This window comes from Diabrotica undecimpunctata, chromosome 7 (genome assembly GCF_040954645.1).
Source record: "Diabrotica undecimpunctata isolate CICGRU chromosome 7, icDiaUnde3, whole genome shotgun sequence".
NCBI classification, from domain to species: domain Eukaryota; kingdom Metazoa; phylum Arthropoda; class Insecta; order Coleoptera; family Chrysomelidae; genus Diabrotica; species Diabrotica undecimpunctata.
Genome location: NC_092809.1, coordinates 16,000,148 through 16,017,619, shown reverse-complemented (window position 1 = coordinate 16,017,619; position 17,472 = coordinate 16,000,148).

Below are 17,472 nucleotides of genomic sequence, written 5' to 3'. Positions count from 1 at the left end.
TGTAAAATGTTTTAGATTAAAATCTAAATCCATTCAGCCTATAATGGGTGACCTACCTGCCCAGCGTCTCGCAGGTGGCCCACCATTTATTGTAACAGGTGTAGATTATGCGGGCCCTTTCTTAATTCGCGATAGAAAGGGTCGAGGTTGTAAACTAATAAAGAGTTACATGTGTCTTTTTATTTGTTTTTGTACGAAGGCCATACATTTAGAATTAGTTACAGAACTGTCTAAGGAATCATTTCTGTTGGCCTTTAAAAGATTTATTGCGCGAAGAGGCAAGCCTCAAAAGATGGTTTCCGACAATGGAACCAATTTTATAGCAGCTAGTTCGGAGTTAAAATTGTTAAGAAAATTTTTAGAGCAGCACACTCCCGCGATAAGAGAATCCTTGCTAAAGAATAATATTTCGTGGTCCTTCATACCTCCCTATTCTCCACATTTTGGCGGACTGTGGGAAAGCGGAGTAAGAACAGTTAAGCATCATTTGCATAGGGTTTTGGGAAACGCGCACTTAACGTTCGAGGAATTTTATTCGTTGCTTGTGCAGATTGAAGCTATAATAAATTCCCGACCGATTCATCCTTTATCCTGTGATCCAAATGATCTCTCCCCATTAACCCCTGCACATTTTCTCATCGGAAGACCACTTATTACCAATCCAGATCCAGATTTGCGTCATGTTCCAGTTAATCGGCTCTCAAAATTCCAGCATATTCAGCAGCTTTCTCAGCATATATGGGAACGATGGAACAAAGAATACATCTCCGAACTACAAAAACGCACGAAATGGACTACTACTAACGGTGAAGTTGCGGAAAACACGTTAGTGCTCATAAAAGAGGACAATTTACCTCCATTAAGGTGGAAGTTAGGTCGCGTGATCGAACTTTTACGCGGCAGTGATGGTGTAGCCAGAGTTTTTAGGATAAAGACAGACAATGGTATCATAACTCGTTCTTTTTCCAAGGTGTGTCCGCTACCCGTTTCGGACTAAGTGTAGTTTAAACATTTGAACATTTAGCATTAGCAGACGATTTTGTTGGCAGTGTTTGCCAAGGCGGGGGCCATGTTCACGCCTCTATCCAATTCGAGTTTATTTATGCATTTTACAATCCGGCAACATAGTGGCGTAGGGAGATATATTATGCCATATGTGAAGATAAGGCGAGTCCCTTAAGGCACCCCAAAGACGACAGCGGCACTCAAGTACGAGACGGGATACGGTGATACAGCATTCAGAGCGAGCGGACACAATACTTAATAAGCGTTTATATATTGTATTGTGTAATTCAAAATAAAATCAGTTTTGTTTTCGCACGGAGTTTGATTATTAACCAGCGGCACAAGCGAAGTGCATATCAAGCAAATCCATGTGCATATCAAGCAAATCCAATATTTATTATTAAAATTTCCACTTTTGAATCTCAAACCGTTGGAAATAAAAAAATTAAATATACAAACTACCTTGATAAACGAAACCAATTGATTATATGATTATTCCACCAGGATTTGATTCAAATACATATAGTATCTGATATTTATTGTTGAAAAATACATATGTACAATTTTTCTATACAGGGTGAGTCATGAGGAACTTTACATACTTCTACCATATGTAGAGTCCCTCAGGGAGCACATCATGTGGCCACTAAAAAATGCCAACTCCTCTTCTTTATTAATTAACAGGGTGATTTGTGTAATTGACCATTTATTTCATTTTACTGTAGTGTTTATACGGCTCATTTGATTTTTTTAATTTTTGCATGATACAGTACACTACTATCAAGCATTCGACTGGTATTAGCTAAACTAAAAAATTCCAGGACTGGCTTTGGAAAAATTAATTTAGGGATTCGTATTAAATATTACACCCTGTATAATTTTTTTTTAAAATGCAATAAGTGATTTTCAAACTACATAAATAGCTAATGAAAACGACATATGCGACAATGTTGTCGCACTTTTATTAAATTTTTAGTCAACGATCAAATCTTACCAAAAATAGAACAACCATAATGAAGTATCAAATTATAAGGTATTAATTTAAACAAATGTTATAAATTTCAAACATGTTAATTAAAATGAGTTCCTACAACATAATCTAATAGGTAGAAAATTAACATCTTTACTGTCACTTTGTATTATCTCTACGATAGAATCAATTGTTTTTCAATTTTAAATTTTTACTCCTAGATCGTATTGGGGCATTATTTTCGATAAATAATAAATTAAAATTTTATGTCAAATAATAATACATTGCATCAACTGTACTAAATAAAAATAAATCTAAAAAAGTTTAAAATGAAGGTTGGAGTTGACCGTTTGACATTTCTTGATATTTTATACCCATTGTCATTATTGTCATTATCAATTGTTATTTATGTGTACAAGAATACATATTTTTTGTGTCATATCTACGTTAAGTACATTGTGTTAGTTTTGGTTGAGCTTTTGTTACTTTCGTTCAAAATGCCACATCAGTTTTCGACCACAGAATATGCAGACATAATATTTGTTTATGGATTCTGTAATGGGAATGGTAGGGCTGCTAGTAGAGAATATCGCAGGAGATTTCCTAATCGTCGAACTCCCAGTCATCCAACATTTGGGTCAGTTTTTAATTATTTGCGAGAAAATGGCACTTTTCCTAGTGGAACAACAGAGCGACATGTAGATGAAGCGCAGGAAGATGACATTATGGACGCCGTTACTATGAACCCTACAATAAGCACTAGACAAGTAAGTCGAGAACTCAATGTTACTCAATCAAAAGTAAGTAGAGTCTTACAAAAAAATAATCTATACCCATATCACATTCAAATGGTCCAGCGACTACATGCTGGAGATGAGATCGATAGGTTGGAATTTTGTAGATGGATTAACAATAATCGACCAACGCTATACAGGACACTATTTACAGATGAAGCCCAATTTACCAGAGACGGGATAAATAATTCACGAAATTCACATGTGTGGGCAGAAGAAAATTCCCATGCTATTCGAGAACGTCGTTCTCAGTTAAGGTTTTCGGTTAACGTGTGGATTGGTGGCATAAATAACCAATTAGTAGGTCCTCACTTTTTTGATGGTTCTTTAACAGGGCAGGTCTATTTGAACTTTCTACAAAATATTTTGCCGAATTTGCTTGCCAACGCGAACGTTGCTATCCGAGGGATGTATTTTCAGCCTGATGGGGCACCCCCACACTTTTTACTGGCAGTGGGACAACATCTCAATAATGTTTATGGCAACAGATGGATAGGACGTGCAGGTCCTATTTCGTGGCCTTCAAGATCCCCTGATTTCAATCCCGTTGATTACCATATTTGGGGACGATTGAAGCAACTAGTTTACGCAGTGAATATTAATAACCGACAACAATTAATTGATAGAATTATACATTGTTGTAATACTATTAGAAACGATCCCCAGAGTATCCGTAATTCAATACGTCAATTAACAATTCGGCAACAAAGATGTGTACAGGCTGCAGGGTTCCATTTCGAAAATCTATTTTGAATAATTTTTATTTTGTTACCATTATTGTATCTTTTCCAGTTCTAATTTATGGGTTTATCATAACTATGTACATATTTTTAGTTTTTTTTTTAAATTGTTCTTCGTTATTGTTAGTAGATACTGTTTTTTGTTGTGCAGTGACTCAGTTTATCATTTCAATTAAAATGTTTGAAATTATAACATTTGTTTAAATTAATTACCTTATAATTTGATACTTTATTATGGTTGTTCTATTTTTGGTAAGATTTGATCGTTCACTAAAAATTTAATAAAAGTGCGACAACATTGTCGCATATGTCGTTTTCATTGGCTATTTATGTAGTTTGAAAATCACTTATGGCATTTTAAAAAAAATATATACAGGGTGTAATATTTAATACGAATCCCTAAATTAATTTTTCCAAAGCCAGTCCTGGAATTTTTTAGTTTAGCTAATACCAGTCGAATGCTTGATAGTAGTGTAATGTATCATGCAAAAATTAAAAAAAAAAAAATGAGCCGTATAAACACTACAGTAAAATGAAATAAATGGTCAATTACACAAATCACCCTGTTAATTGATAAAGAAGAGGAGTTGACATTTTTTAGTGGCCAGATGATATGCTCCCTGAGGGACTCTACATATGGTAGAAGTATGTAAAGTTCCTCATGACTCACCCTGTATATAATCTAAATAGCCATATAACACTCAGATACAAAAAAAAACAACGGAAAAAATTTTGGTCAAATCAAAGTATTTTAGTTTTTTTATTTTTAGCCCCATTTGATGATTTTTCTAGCAGACTGTTTAAAAATTTATAAATTTTGATACAGTATTATGAGTTTTTTAATAAAATTTTGTATTTGACTTATTATACAGGGTTAATCGAAAGGTGGTTTTTTATTATAACTTTGAATAATTGAATAATTCCGTCAGCAGATTTTCGTTAAACCTTGTTTTTATGTTGCAACCATGTCTTGTCAGTATTATATTTTTTGTTTAATGTGAAAATATTAATTGGTTCAGTTTTACGAGCGAAACGACTTTGCCACCCACAATTTACGATTTTTCCTATTATTACCATTATCTTTTGTATTAATGTGTAATACGACGATGGGGGGCTTTGGTAACTGATATTGAAGAAATGTCATATCGACATCCCAGAAGCACTGTATTTAAATAACGATTTAAAGCAACGACATTATCTTGGTTTTAATGAACAATAACAAAACATAAAAAAAACAACTTAAATGTAAGTTAACCTAAGTACGCAAATACCAAAGAAAAACTATTAAAAAATAACTTAATACTTTGTATTGCCTCCCCTAGCCTCTATAACTGCCTGTACACGTAGGCTCATGCTGTCTATGAGTTTGCGAATGTCATCTTGCTGGATGTTTTGCCATTCCTCTTCTTGGCTAAGCTAATTTCATTAATTGAGACTGGTGCGACTTCGCTACCTCTAATATTTCTACCAAACATGTCCCAAACGTGCTCTATTGGGTTTTGAGCTGGCGAACACGCTGGCCAGTTCATTTTATTAATACCAACTTCCTCTAAATATTGCGTGACACACATTGCAGAGTGGGGTCGCGTATTATCTTGCATTAATAGAAAATCATCGCCGATATATTGAGAAAAGGGTACTACGTGATTCGCTAATATTTTCTCAATATCCGGTGTACAGTCAACGAACCCTCAATAAATACCAATTCAGTGTGCGCCTCTCGGGATATTCCTGCTCATACCATCACCGAACCCCCTCCATGGTTAACGCGGTGACTGAAAGCGCACTCCACAAATCTCTCTCCAGTTGGACGCCATACTCGTTCTCTTCCTTCTGATGAGTGAAGACAGTATCTCGACTCATTCGCAACAAGAACATTGTCCTAAATTTAAATGTAAATGTTCCCTGGAAAATTGTAGTCTAGCCACACTGTGCCGTGGAAATAATTTGGGCCCAGTTGCTGGTTGGTCTGCAACTTTGCAAACCAAATTCATGTAATCTTCGACGTACTGTAAATACACTTACATTATTGCCTCAAACCTCTTGAAGCTGATTTCTTGTTTGCACCGCTGTTAAATGACGATCCCGCAAAGCAAGATGTATAAAACGATCATCTAAAGCTATAGTTTTGCGCTTCCTGCCACTTCCAGCTTTACGCTTGTTTGTTCCAGTTCCTATAAAACGTTCCACTACCCTTTGGATGGCAGAGCGATGAGTGTGTAGTACTCTAGTAGCCACATATTCATAATTTCGTCCATCTTTGACACAATCTTCGACACTAAAAACCATGATCAATCATAGGTAAACAAAATGTGTCAATATGACATAATGATAACAGTCGAAAGTTTTTACGAAAATTTTCAAACGGAATTAATCCACAATTAACTTAAGAATAAAACCACGTTTTAATTAACCCCGTAAAACATAAAATGTTATCAAAAAACTGACTGTACCAAATTAAAATTAATAAATTTATACACAGTGGCTAAAAAAATCATCAAAATAGGACTAAAAATAAAAAAATTGAAATAGGTACTTACCATAACAGGAAAATCGTTCCACCAACTGAAACAAAAAATTTGTTTGTTTAACAGTCGAATAATTTTGTGTTATATGAGAACAATAATTTCTTCAATAAATATTTCTGGCTCATTTAGACGCTAAATAATTCTGCGAAAAATGCTCTCATTTTATGTCGTGATAATTAAAATTAAAAGGTAGACATTCAAGGACAGTCGTAATTGCTCGGACGATTAAGGGTCAAATGTACAAATTAGAACCACCCCACCAGAAATGGTAAGGCCTCAATTATTTCTTTAATCAAGTTACACCCAATTACAACTAATCATTTTAATTATAGCGATAATTATTTCTTCAAATTCTCGGAGACAGAATCGTGTTTTATTTGTGAAAGTTTAAATATATTCAGATAATTCTCTAGAGTAGTATTAGAATGCTCTAAAACTAATTTTTTGGTTATTTTTTAACCTTAATAGAAATACAAATAAATAAGTAAGTAAATAAGTAATATGCTTTATTGTCACTGAAAATTGTACAAATTTTATGGCAAAAGCTGATAATAATAAGACAAGAAAGAAGAAAAAAATCAGAATAAGAATCGTTTGTACTTTTAAATAAAAAAAAAACAATAAAATTCTTCCAAACTTAAACATAAAAAATACTACCTAATTAAGAACCTACAAACTTCGTAAAATGTACCTAACAAAAAAATAAAAATTAGGACAGCAGTTTAATGAATTAAGTGCTCAAATATTCCATCTCCTTGTGCTAAACAGTAACCAAATATGTCATACAGATTTCTCCCCATATTTTGGAGTAGGGCTGTTGTAATGCTTGCAGAGAAATGAAGTATTTTTATTTTTTATTTTTATTTAATTCAACTACTGTACATTTTCATTCTGTTTATCTAACATAATTTCACAAAACTCCATCCACCTAAAGTTATCTTTCGGAAACAGTTCTTGTGTTGGTTGTAACTTAAAATAGTGATACCCATTCCTTTTGAAAACTCTCTGGACAGTTCGAGCATTCACGTTAACTTCCCTAGCAATTTGTACACTATTGCAGGGTTGACTTCTTCTTCTTCTTCAAGTGCCCTGTCCGTTGCGAACGTTGGCTATTAACATGGCAATTCTGATCTTATTTGCGGCGCTTCTGAATAGTTCGACCGATGTGAGCCCGAACCACTTCCTCAGATTTTGGAGCCACGAGTGTCTTCTCCTGCCTGGCCCTCGCTTACTGTCTATTTTTCCCTGGACAATCAATTGCAGTAGACGGTACTTATCGTGTCTCAATATGTGGCCTAGATATTCAAGCTTTCTTTGTTTAATTGTATTCACGATTTCTTTCTCCTTTCCGATTCTTTGGATTACCTCTGTGTTGGTGACATGTTCGGTCCAGGATATACGAAGAATGCGTCGGTACACCCACATTTCGAATGCTTCTAGTTTTCTCGTGAGCGTCTCCGTCAGCGTCCAGGCCTCCACACCATACAGTAAGATCGGAAAAATGTAGCATTTAACTAGACGTAGTTTTAGGGGAAGAGACAAATCCCTGCTTATGAGGAGCTTTTTCATATTGCTAAATGCTGCTCTAGCTCGTTCTATTCTCTCCTTAATTTCTGTGGCCTGTTCCCATTTTGCATTTACGTTGGTGCCAAGGTACACATAAGATTCTACATGGTCAATTAGTATGTTACTTATCCGTAACTGTCGAGCAGGCTGTTGCTTCCTGCTTATCAGCATCCACTTTGTCTTCTTGAAGTTGAGGCTCAGGCCGTATTCCTCACTAACTGAATAAACTCTTTTCATTACCTGCTGTAATTCGTCTATGGTACTGGCAAGGATCACCGTGTCGTCGGCATATCTTATATTGTTTGTTAACTCGCCGTTTATTTTTATGCCCTCATTTGCATTTTCCATACATTTATTAAATATTTCTTCGGAATAAATATTGAATAGGAGTGGGGATAATATACAACCCTGACGGACACCTCTTTTGATCTGCACACTTTTAGTGAGTTCGTTGCCAATTTTTGCTCTTGCTGTTTGATCCCAGTATAGGTTTGCCACAATTCGAATGTCCTTGTCGTCAATACCTGTCTTTCGCAGAATATCTATCAATTGTTCATGATTGACATTGTCAAATGCTTTTCTAAAATCCACAAAGCACAAATACACGTCCTTATCAACGTCTCTACACCGCTGTATAAGCACCTGGAGAGCGAAAATTGCTTCTCTAGTTCCAAGTGCTTTCCAAACTGCGATCTATCAATATTTGACTCACATTTATCATATATTCTTCTATGAATGATCTTAGTGAACGCTTTAGTGACATGATTAATTAAGCTTATAAGCCGGTAGTCATCACAGATCTGGGCCTTTGGTTTCTTCGGGTTGACTAGCTTCCACAAAAGCACAAATATCAATATCCCTGTTTTGACGCTCCTCATCGACAGGTCTAACACGTGGTCCATTAACTTCATGACACTTTTTACAACTGTTTACACATCTTGAAGTTTGAAAATGTTTAATGCTATTTTTAATTATTGTAACACTTGGTGGGGGTCTATTTTCAAAGGCAACAATAAGTGAATTAACAAAATCTTAATGTAGATTTCGAATCTCTTTTCAGTATATCTTTTTTATTTTATTTCTTAGTTTTCTTTCTTCTTCTGTGTGTCCTGATTATGTTATTTATTGGGGTATTTTTGTTGTTGATGTTTGGTATTTACACAATTTGAATTTGCACTAGTTTGCTCATCATTTTACGGACTTAAAATTCCTATTTTCATTATTTTTTGAAATTTTTATCTCTCTTTTGATCTACGTACGATATGCGAAAATATTAAGTGTCAGGCTGCCGGAAGGGATGCAGATTTTTTGTTATATTTATATGTATATAAGTTGTCCAATTTGGGTGATTTATAATACATAAATAAAACTTTGGTTTTTTTGAACACAGCTGCAAGTATTTTACGGGCTTTCCCTTCAAATTTAATTTCACTTCAAGCAAACCGGAAGTGTTCCTGCTCGTGACAATAAAAGTACATGGCGTTTATATTTATTACTAAAATATATGAAGTGTAAATGATAGTTTTCTTCGAAAAGTTAATAAAATCTTTTAATAGGCATTCTACATAAGCGAAGACTCCAATAAAAGTTTGGATTTTATTTCAAGAGCCATTTCGAAGTAAGGGCTGTAAAATTTTTAAGACTGATAGAATCGTAATGTAAGTTCAAGCAATTTGGATAATGCGCAAATGCTGAAATTGTTTCAGTTGCGAAATATAGTTACTTTGTATCATAATACCTAATTTATGGCAGTAATAATGTATTTGGCAGTCAAGCGTAACATCAAGATTCTGTCATATATTCCTAACTAAAAGAATCATGATATTCCATTCTGAAACCTACCTAAATCAGGGATATTTAGAGAAAAGGATACTAAATATCAAGTGGTAGGTACCATCTTTATAATAAACATACAAATACTGGCGTACATTAATGATAAATACCTGATAGCAAAAACAAAAATAGACATACTCCGAGTTTTTACAGCTTTAGAAACAATATAAAAAATAGAGATAACACAAGAGAAAACTATATAAAGAGTGGCGAGAAAAAACAGGTGGGCACAGATCATCCAACCTATAAGGTCGCCAAAACGAAAGCAGTAGCAAAAGATAAAACAAAAACGTATACAAATATACAGGGTGTTTCAAAAAGGTAGGTCAGAAAAAAATAATTTGATTGTATCCAACTTACCTTAGTACAAAAGTATACCAAAAAAAGTTACAGCCTTTGAAGTTTCAAAATAAAAATTGTTTTTTTCATTATCTCCTAAACTACTTGACATTTTGTAATAAAAATGGACAAGTTACTTTCTTGTTCTGAAAGCATTTGTCATACAAAAGAAACAAGAAAATCTAAGCGCACAGAAAAATTTTAAGGGGGGTGTGCAGCCCTAAATCCCCCCAAACTTTTGAGTATGTTCAAGTCAAATGAATTTTGTGGCATCATTAGTTTAACACATTATTTATAAAAGTTTTTTGTGTCTTATCACTTTTTTCAAAAAACAGTTTTTATTGAGTTACGTCAATTTTCATTAACCTTTAAAAAATTACGTGCAACTAAATAAATGGCTTAAATGAATTAACAAGTATAAAAAATGTCTATAACCTCTATAAATATGATATTACAATAAATGTTCAAAATGATCCCCATTTTCTTCAATACACATTCGGTATCGTTTTAATAAGGAAAACCGAATGTGCTGAAAAATCATATTTTTCTGACGATTTTGATTTGCAGCTTCAATTATTCTAACGCTCAATTATTGTTACAGAATACACTTTCTCTTTCATAAACCCCCAAAAGCAAAAGTCCATGGGGCTAAGACCTGGATGGCCAAGGAATAGGTGCGTCATGACCCCTTCCAATCCATCGACCAGGATACTACCTTCAAAGATATTCCCGGACTTCTTTACTGTAATGCGGTGGAGCGCCATCTTGTAGAAACCACATATTTTGCCTTATTGCAATATTCACTTGTTCCAAATACTCTTGTAAATCGGTTTCCAAGAACTGCAAATAATTATCACCATTTAAATTATTGGGAAGAAACACTGGACCTATCAGATTGTTATCCACGCCCAAACATTAACTTTGAAAGTCCCTTGGTGATGAGTCGTTTTTTTGGAGTTAGGATTTTCGTCGGCCCAAATGTGCTCGTTATGATGGTTTGTTATTCCATTTCTACTGAAGATATCCTCGTCGTTAAACAAAATATTTCTAATAAAATTAACATTTCGAGTGTTTTCCATTAACAACCAATCGCAAATTCCAATCCTTATAGGATAATCTTCAACCAATAACTCTTGAACCGTTAAGTGATAGGGTTTAGGCAGCTGATCCTTCAAATGCCTCCAAACCCTTACGTGAGGAAGATTTAGTTGAACAGCTATTTCCCTTGTACTTGTTCCAAGGACTTCTTCAATGATGTCTAGAATGTCTTCATCGGTTGCATCCATTATTGGACGACCACTATTGCCAGCAACTTGCGGTTGGACTTTTTCCCGTTTTCCGTAAACGACGATTAATGGTCAGAAATAATCGTCTATCGGGTGTACTTCGATTGGGGTATTTTACTGCATAACGAATTGCGGCTGCTGCACTATTTCTAGGTCAGAAATAATCGTCTATCGGGTGTACTTCGATTGGGGTATTTTACTGCATAACGCCTTGCGGCTGCTGCACTATTTCCTTGACATTCACCTACGATATTCCCGATAGTTTATTGAAATCATATTTTAATTTGATCCAACTTACCCAAAGTTAAATGCATATCTGCCATTTTCTGAAATATGTAGGCCATTGTAATATGAAAATTTTTAATATTAAGTAATGTTATGCACACAATAAATGATAGCTTCAAATTATTGACTATTATTGATGGAACTGTTTTTAATTATTGTATCCGTAGAAACTAATTGTAATTTTATGGCCAACTAGGAAAATACTAGTTTTTCGAAAAAGTGATAAGAGGCAAAAAAGTTTTAAAAATAATGTGTTAAACTTATGATGCCACAAAATTTATTTGATTTGAACGTACTCAAAAGTTTGGGGGGATTTAGGGCTGCACACCCCCGTTAAAATTTTTCTGTGCGCTTAGATTTTGTCGTTTCTTTTGTATTAAAAATGCTTTTAGAACAAGAAAGTAACGTGTCCATTTTTATTACAAAATGTCAAGTAGTTTAGAAGATAATGCAAAAAAACAATTTTTATTTTGTAACTTCAAAGGGCTGTAACTTTTTTTGATTACACTTTTGTACTAAGGTAAGTTGGATTCAATCAATTTATTTTTGTCCTCGGAATGCGTAATTTAATTTATGACATACCTTTTTGAAACACCCTGTAGACGACAAACTTAATAATAGAAAGAGCGAAGTAAAGATATGGCTTCTGTTTTGGATACCGTACGGTATTCAGAATCTTTCTTCCGCTGTTCTTTTTATCGTAATCGCATCAGGTATTCTTCACCAATTTCTTATGTATCTGAACCATGAATGTAGCTTTCTCACAGAGCCTCTTTGACGTTTAATTTGGCCCACCAAGTTGACATTTAGCAGATTATTTATGTTATTTTGTAGAGTACGTCCCAAGTTCAAAACCTTTCGCTGCTTAACGAGATCTAACAATTCTCTTTAAATATTAGCTCTTCTAAGTTCCTAATTATTTGTCACATCATAGTCCACCTATGGAACTCTACCATAGGAAGTTTTTGAACACCATATTTAGTTAGAAAGCCTTCACACGATTTAGAGGTTTCACTTTAAGTGACTGTATTGTAAGGGTTAAATGTCAGGACGAAGGAGGTCTTTATCAAATTTAACGAAGGCGCTTTTAGCCATTGCTACTTTAGTGTGGCTCCAAAGTATTTAAATATTTCAATCCATTCAGTAACTTACTACTACTAAGGATTTCCACAGTTTTCACTGTCTTCCTTCACTCAACCGTTTTCTCCAATTTTCCCTGTCATTCCAGTCTCCATCTCGTAGGGTTCTTTTCTCCATAGCCTCGTCGATTTCATCTCTGAATGACCTTCGGGGTCTTCCTCTCTTTCTTCTTCCAATCGGGCTCCATTCTGTGATTTTGTTTATCCAGCGTCCTCTGTCCGCTCTTCTGACGTGGCCGTACCAGGATAGTCTCTTCTCCTATATATAGTCGATTATGTCTGATTGCACTCCCATTCTCCGCTTAATCTCTGCGTTTTCAATTCTGTCTCTTTTTGTAAGTCTACAGCTTCTCCTCAGGAACTCCATTTCTACTGCTCTTATTCTACCTCTATTTCTCTTGTTTATTGTCCAGTTTTCGGACCCATATGTCAGGATACTTCTTGTCAGGGTATTATATATTCTCTTTTTTGTCTTTATCGTAATGTTCTTATCCCATCTTATATCATTCAGTAACTTAATTAGTTATAATCAACTGAGCTTCTATATGGGGTGGCCTACTGATTACCATATATTTGTTTTTTGCTATGTTAATGTTAACCCCGTGCTCCTCTCCCACCTCATTTATGATATTCAATAAATCTTGCAGCTTTCTATTTTCCGCTATTATGGCCGTATCGTCAGCATATCTAAAGTTATTAACAGGAAGATCATTAAATTTGATGCTTTTTTGATGCTTTTATTGTGCAAGCTGAAATATGTTTTCTACATAAATGTTGAACGTAGTGTAGTGCGGAGAGAATACAATCCTGTCTTACGCCTTTCCTTGTCTTTATTTCTTCTGTGTGTATAGGACTTTGGCGATCATTAGTTCCGCTTTTTAATTTCAATATAGGTGTTAAATCGTGATCATGTCTTTTAGTTGCTTTTAGACTATGTGTTGCGAAGTGCTACATAGCCCATTTTACTTTGTGATGCAGATACGTGATTTGATGACTTCTGGTATTATAGTATTGGTGGTCGGGTATCCTCTGTAGTTTCTAATGATAGCTCTTCTCTTTCAGCATTAAATAGCTTCTGGATGTAATTGGTCCAGTAACGTAATATTTCCTTCATATCAATAATAGTATCTCCTTCATCATTTTTAAGAACGTGTCATTTCTTTGATTTTCCTTGCATCTCTTTTGTCTCCAGAATTTTCTTTCTGATGTTTTTCTGAATTTCTTTGTATTTATTAATGTCTTCTGCTTTATGTTTTCTTCGTTTTTCCATAACTTCAAGAATGTCTACTGTCATCCAAGGGTTTTCAAGTGGTTTGAGGGTTTCTTTTTTAACTGATACAAGGACATGTTGAATTTTTTCCCATTTCATTTCCGCATATGTATTGTCTTATTTGAACCGCCTTGTATCCATGATTTTCTTGGATCTAGGGAGCTTTCCATTCTTTAGTTTTACTCTTATCGACAAAACAACCAAATTGTGATCGGAGGATAGTCTTGTTTACCGTCCTTTAATAAAAGTTTGTTTTAGATACATTTTCATCAAATTTAATAATTTACAAATTGCAAATTTTCATTTCCTACAATTTTCTGATTTATTAACGACACTAGAGTCGACTATGTTGTAAGCTGTAAAATATATAAAGAATAGTCTTTGCGGTGTTATATTCCAATTATGTTAAGATTTACGTCTTAAGTTTTACGCATTACCAGTTGCGATTAAAAACGGAAATGGGACAAAACAAACGACATACGAAGTGGGTGATCCTGTTTGATGCAGAAACTCGACCGGAAGTAGGATGATTCCAAAACATAACCGTCACCGTAAAGTACGCTCTTCTGAAGTGTACGTATTCAGATTTTATTTTCATGTCAAAGAATATCATGAAATATAGCAAACGTGAAACTAGTTAGAGTGCAGGAAACGAGACTGAAAATAAGGACGTTTATTAGAAAAGCTCATAACCCTATGAAACTTAGATAGATATTTTTTTGCTTACAGGATAGATACAGTTTTAGCTTTTATAAAATATTTTTTATATCCACATAAAAAACATCTACAAAATTCTTGGTTTTATTTAATTTTATGTGATTTAACTATTCTTAACAAGTCATACTCCTACATATACTTTTCTCCCCCTCCTGTGTAACATCTCTATTGAGGTTGGCGACCATTACGGTAAATTTGTTTCCATCCTGGGCTACATGTATTCGACCTACACTTCTTCTTGTATCTTTCTTTTGCTCCAAGATTAGTTGTAGCTACTCGTAATCAGTATTGCTCAATATGACCGAGTTAAGCCGTTTTTCTCATTCTAATTATTCTAACTAGTTGTGACTGGGTTTTTTATTTCCGTATTACTTTCTTATTAAGACTTCTACGTTGGTTGTTCTACAGGTAGAGCTGATTTTTAGCATACGTCTGTAGAGCCACATTTGAAATGCTTGCAGCTTTTTATAATCTTCCTGCTTTATAGTTCACGTTTCACATCCACAGATCCATACAGCAGTAAGAACTAAACGTAGCACTTTATTGTCTAAAGCCTTACGTAGATAGCCAACTTTGAGTGGCATAAATTTTTTTTATGTGATCCAAGCCGGTCCTAGCGACTTCAATGTATTTCCTAATCTGTTTTGAGTGGTCCAGCAATTTTTTTATTTATCTTCATAAATACATATGTGTAGCTGTAAATGTTTTGGATGTTAGTATTATCGATAACAATTTTCGTACTGTATTGCATGTAGGTTCTACCATCAAAAACAGTACTTACTACATTGTCGTCTGCATATCTTAGGTTATCGATTACAATTCGGTTGATTTTGGCACCCTATGGGCGTTCCTATATAGATTATTTAATAATATATTTCGAAAAGACGTAAAAAAAGCAAAGACAGGAGGCATTCCTAACGTATATGCTGACATAGTTGGTGTAGCCATTTGTAGTACTAACTAGATCATTACTACTATTAAAAGACTTTTTGTTAGTTTTGATTCTCCCCGTATAATTAGTCAAGATTTCGCGTACAAAAGCATAGGCGCTATCGAACAATAAACGGTTGTTATACAATGTTGCAATGAATTGGACTGTTCATTCGTACTTTATATCTTAACAATGAATAAATGAGTGTCTTTCGTTAAAATTGCCCATAGTTTTTGTTCAGAAAGCGCGTGATTTTAAAGTCGATATTAAATACTAGCACCCGAAGTAATAAATAAGCCGATATATTATGTCCAAGTTTAATAGTAGGGTGGGGAGAGACGATTTTCGTCCGTCCTTAAAGTTAAAGTTAAAATATTTAGTACCTTGGCTCAATTTGAGTTGTAGACACTTGTGTTGCAAAATTTGTCAACCACGAGTAAAAAGTTTATAATTAGAAGTGTCTGGTAGATATAACAGAACTTTTTAATACAGTTTAGAAGAGTTTTGCATCCATTGACTCTCAATTTATCTCTTTTTTAGTTTCTATCTATCTATCTAATTAGCCTTCTTCGGTCCATCTTTGGACATAGGCCTCCCCAATTCTTTTCCATTCATCTCTGTCTGTCGCTATAGTCATCCAACTAGAGCCCACGTGCTTCTTGATATCATCTGGGCTTTCCTCTGCTTCGTTTATATTCCCACGGTCTCCAGCTTATAAGAATTTTGTTTCATCGGTCTTCTTTTTGTCTTATATTATGTCCTGCAAATCTCCATTTCAATTTTGCAACTTCTTGTCTAACATCACTCTCTTTTGTTTTCTCTCTTATCCACTCGTTTCTCTTTTTATCCATTAATCCATTAAGGCTTTTTTAGTTTAATATTTTTAATTTTGTATGCTTGTTGCTTTGGAATAATTAAACCTGTACTTAATCAACTCATCTATTATTTTAAATTTACTTAAAGAATAAGATAAAACTTTTGCCACCTCTTTATGGGGTGTGATATTGAACAAAAGCGTTGGTGAATAATAACAGTTTACAAAGGTCATTGGGACCATTCTATTTATCAAAAAATTGGGCATTTAACCCCAATTTGTCCAGCTTTAGTAAATCGTCTACACGTAGCGCCAACTGATGAAAAGCATGTCTTGATGCAACCGCAGTTTTTCATTCAGTAACAGAAAGTAGTTTCATCCAGTAGGGGTGAAGGCTGCTTAGTTATCAACGAGACAAGTTCATATCTCACGTGCCATGAAGCAAGACAGTAATGTCTTAGTAAGGGGTGGAGGTCCGCAATCAATTGTCAGTCGAAAGGGAGAGTCGGTCCATCCAGTAGGGGTGGAGGCTGCTGCGATATCATCAATACTTTTGTGGTTCCTGTATGTCGTAGAACAAGTCGTTTTTGAGTGGTGCGGTGGTGCTATCATTCCGTTGGGGTGAAGTACAACTTACACAATTTGTTAATAAAACTATTTGCTGTTATCCAGTATCGTTTACTGGTATATGCATTATTATCAACTTCATATTTAAATACGTCCATTCATGAATACAATTGAGTCTTGTGCCGCGAATCAACAGACATTTTAGTCTTTATTTGGAATATTTAAATTTAACTTTATCAGAACATTTTACGTCTATTTAAATACGTATTTAATATATTGTATAATAGTTGTAGTTTTGTTTTACTATTTGAGTTTATAATATAATATTATTTGTCTTATATACAAAATCATCATATTTGCGTTACATTAATATTTATGTGGCAACCAGCTGTAAAAGTCATTGGTGTTTCCTGTCGTATCGTGTTTTAGCATACTCCTGATTTCTTTTGTAGACAAGCGGTTTAGTTTGTATGATATTGTAGCGAGATTAAATAAAACGAGCGGTTCGAATTTATATAAACATATTTATTTATAACTTTACAGTTCGGTAGTATCTTAACAACTAAACAACTTCTAACATTGTTACCTATATATACCAAAAGTATTATGTTCGAGAATATTCTGGCGTAGTCCCACCTCTAATTCGCCTACGTGACCGGTTATTCTCTCTCGCACTCGATACACCGCG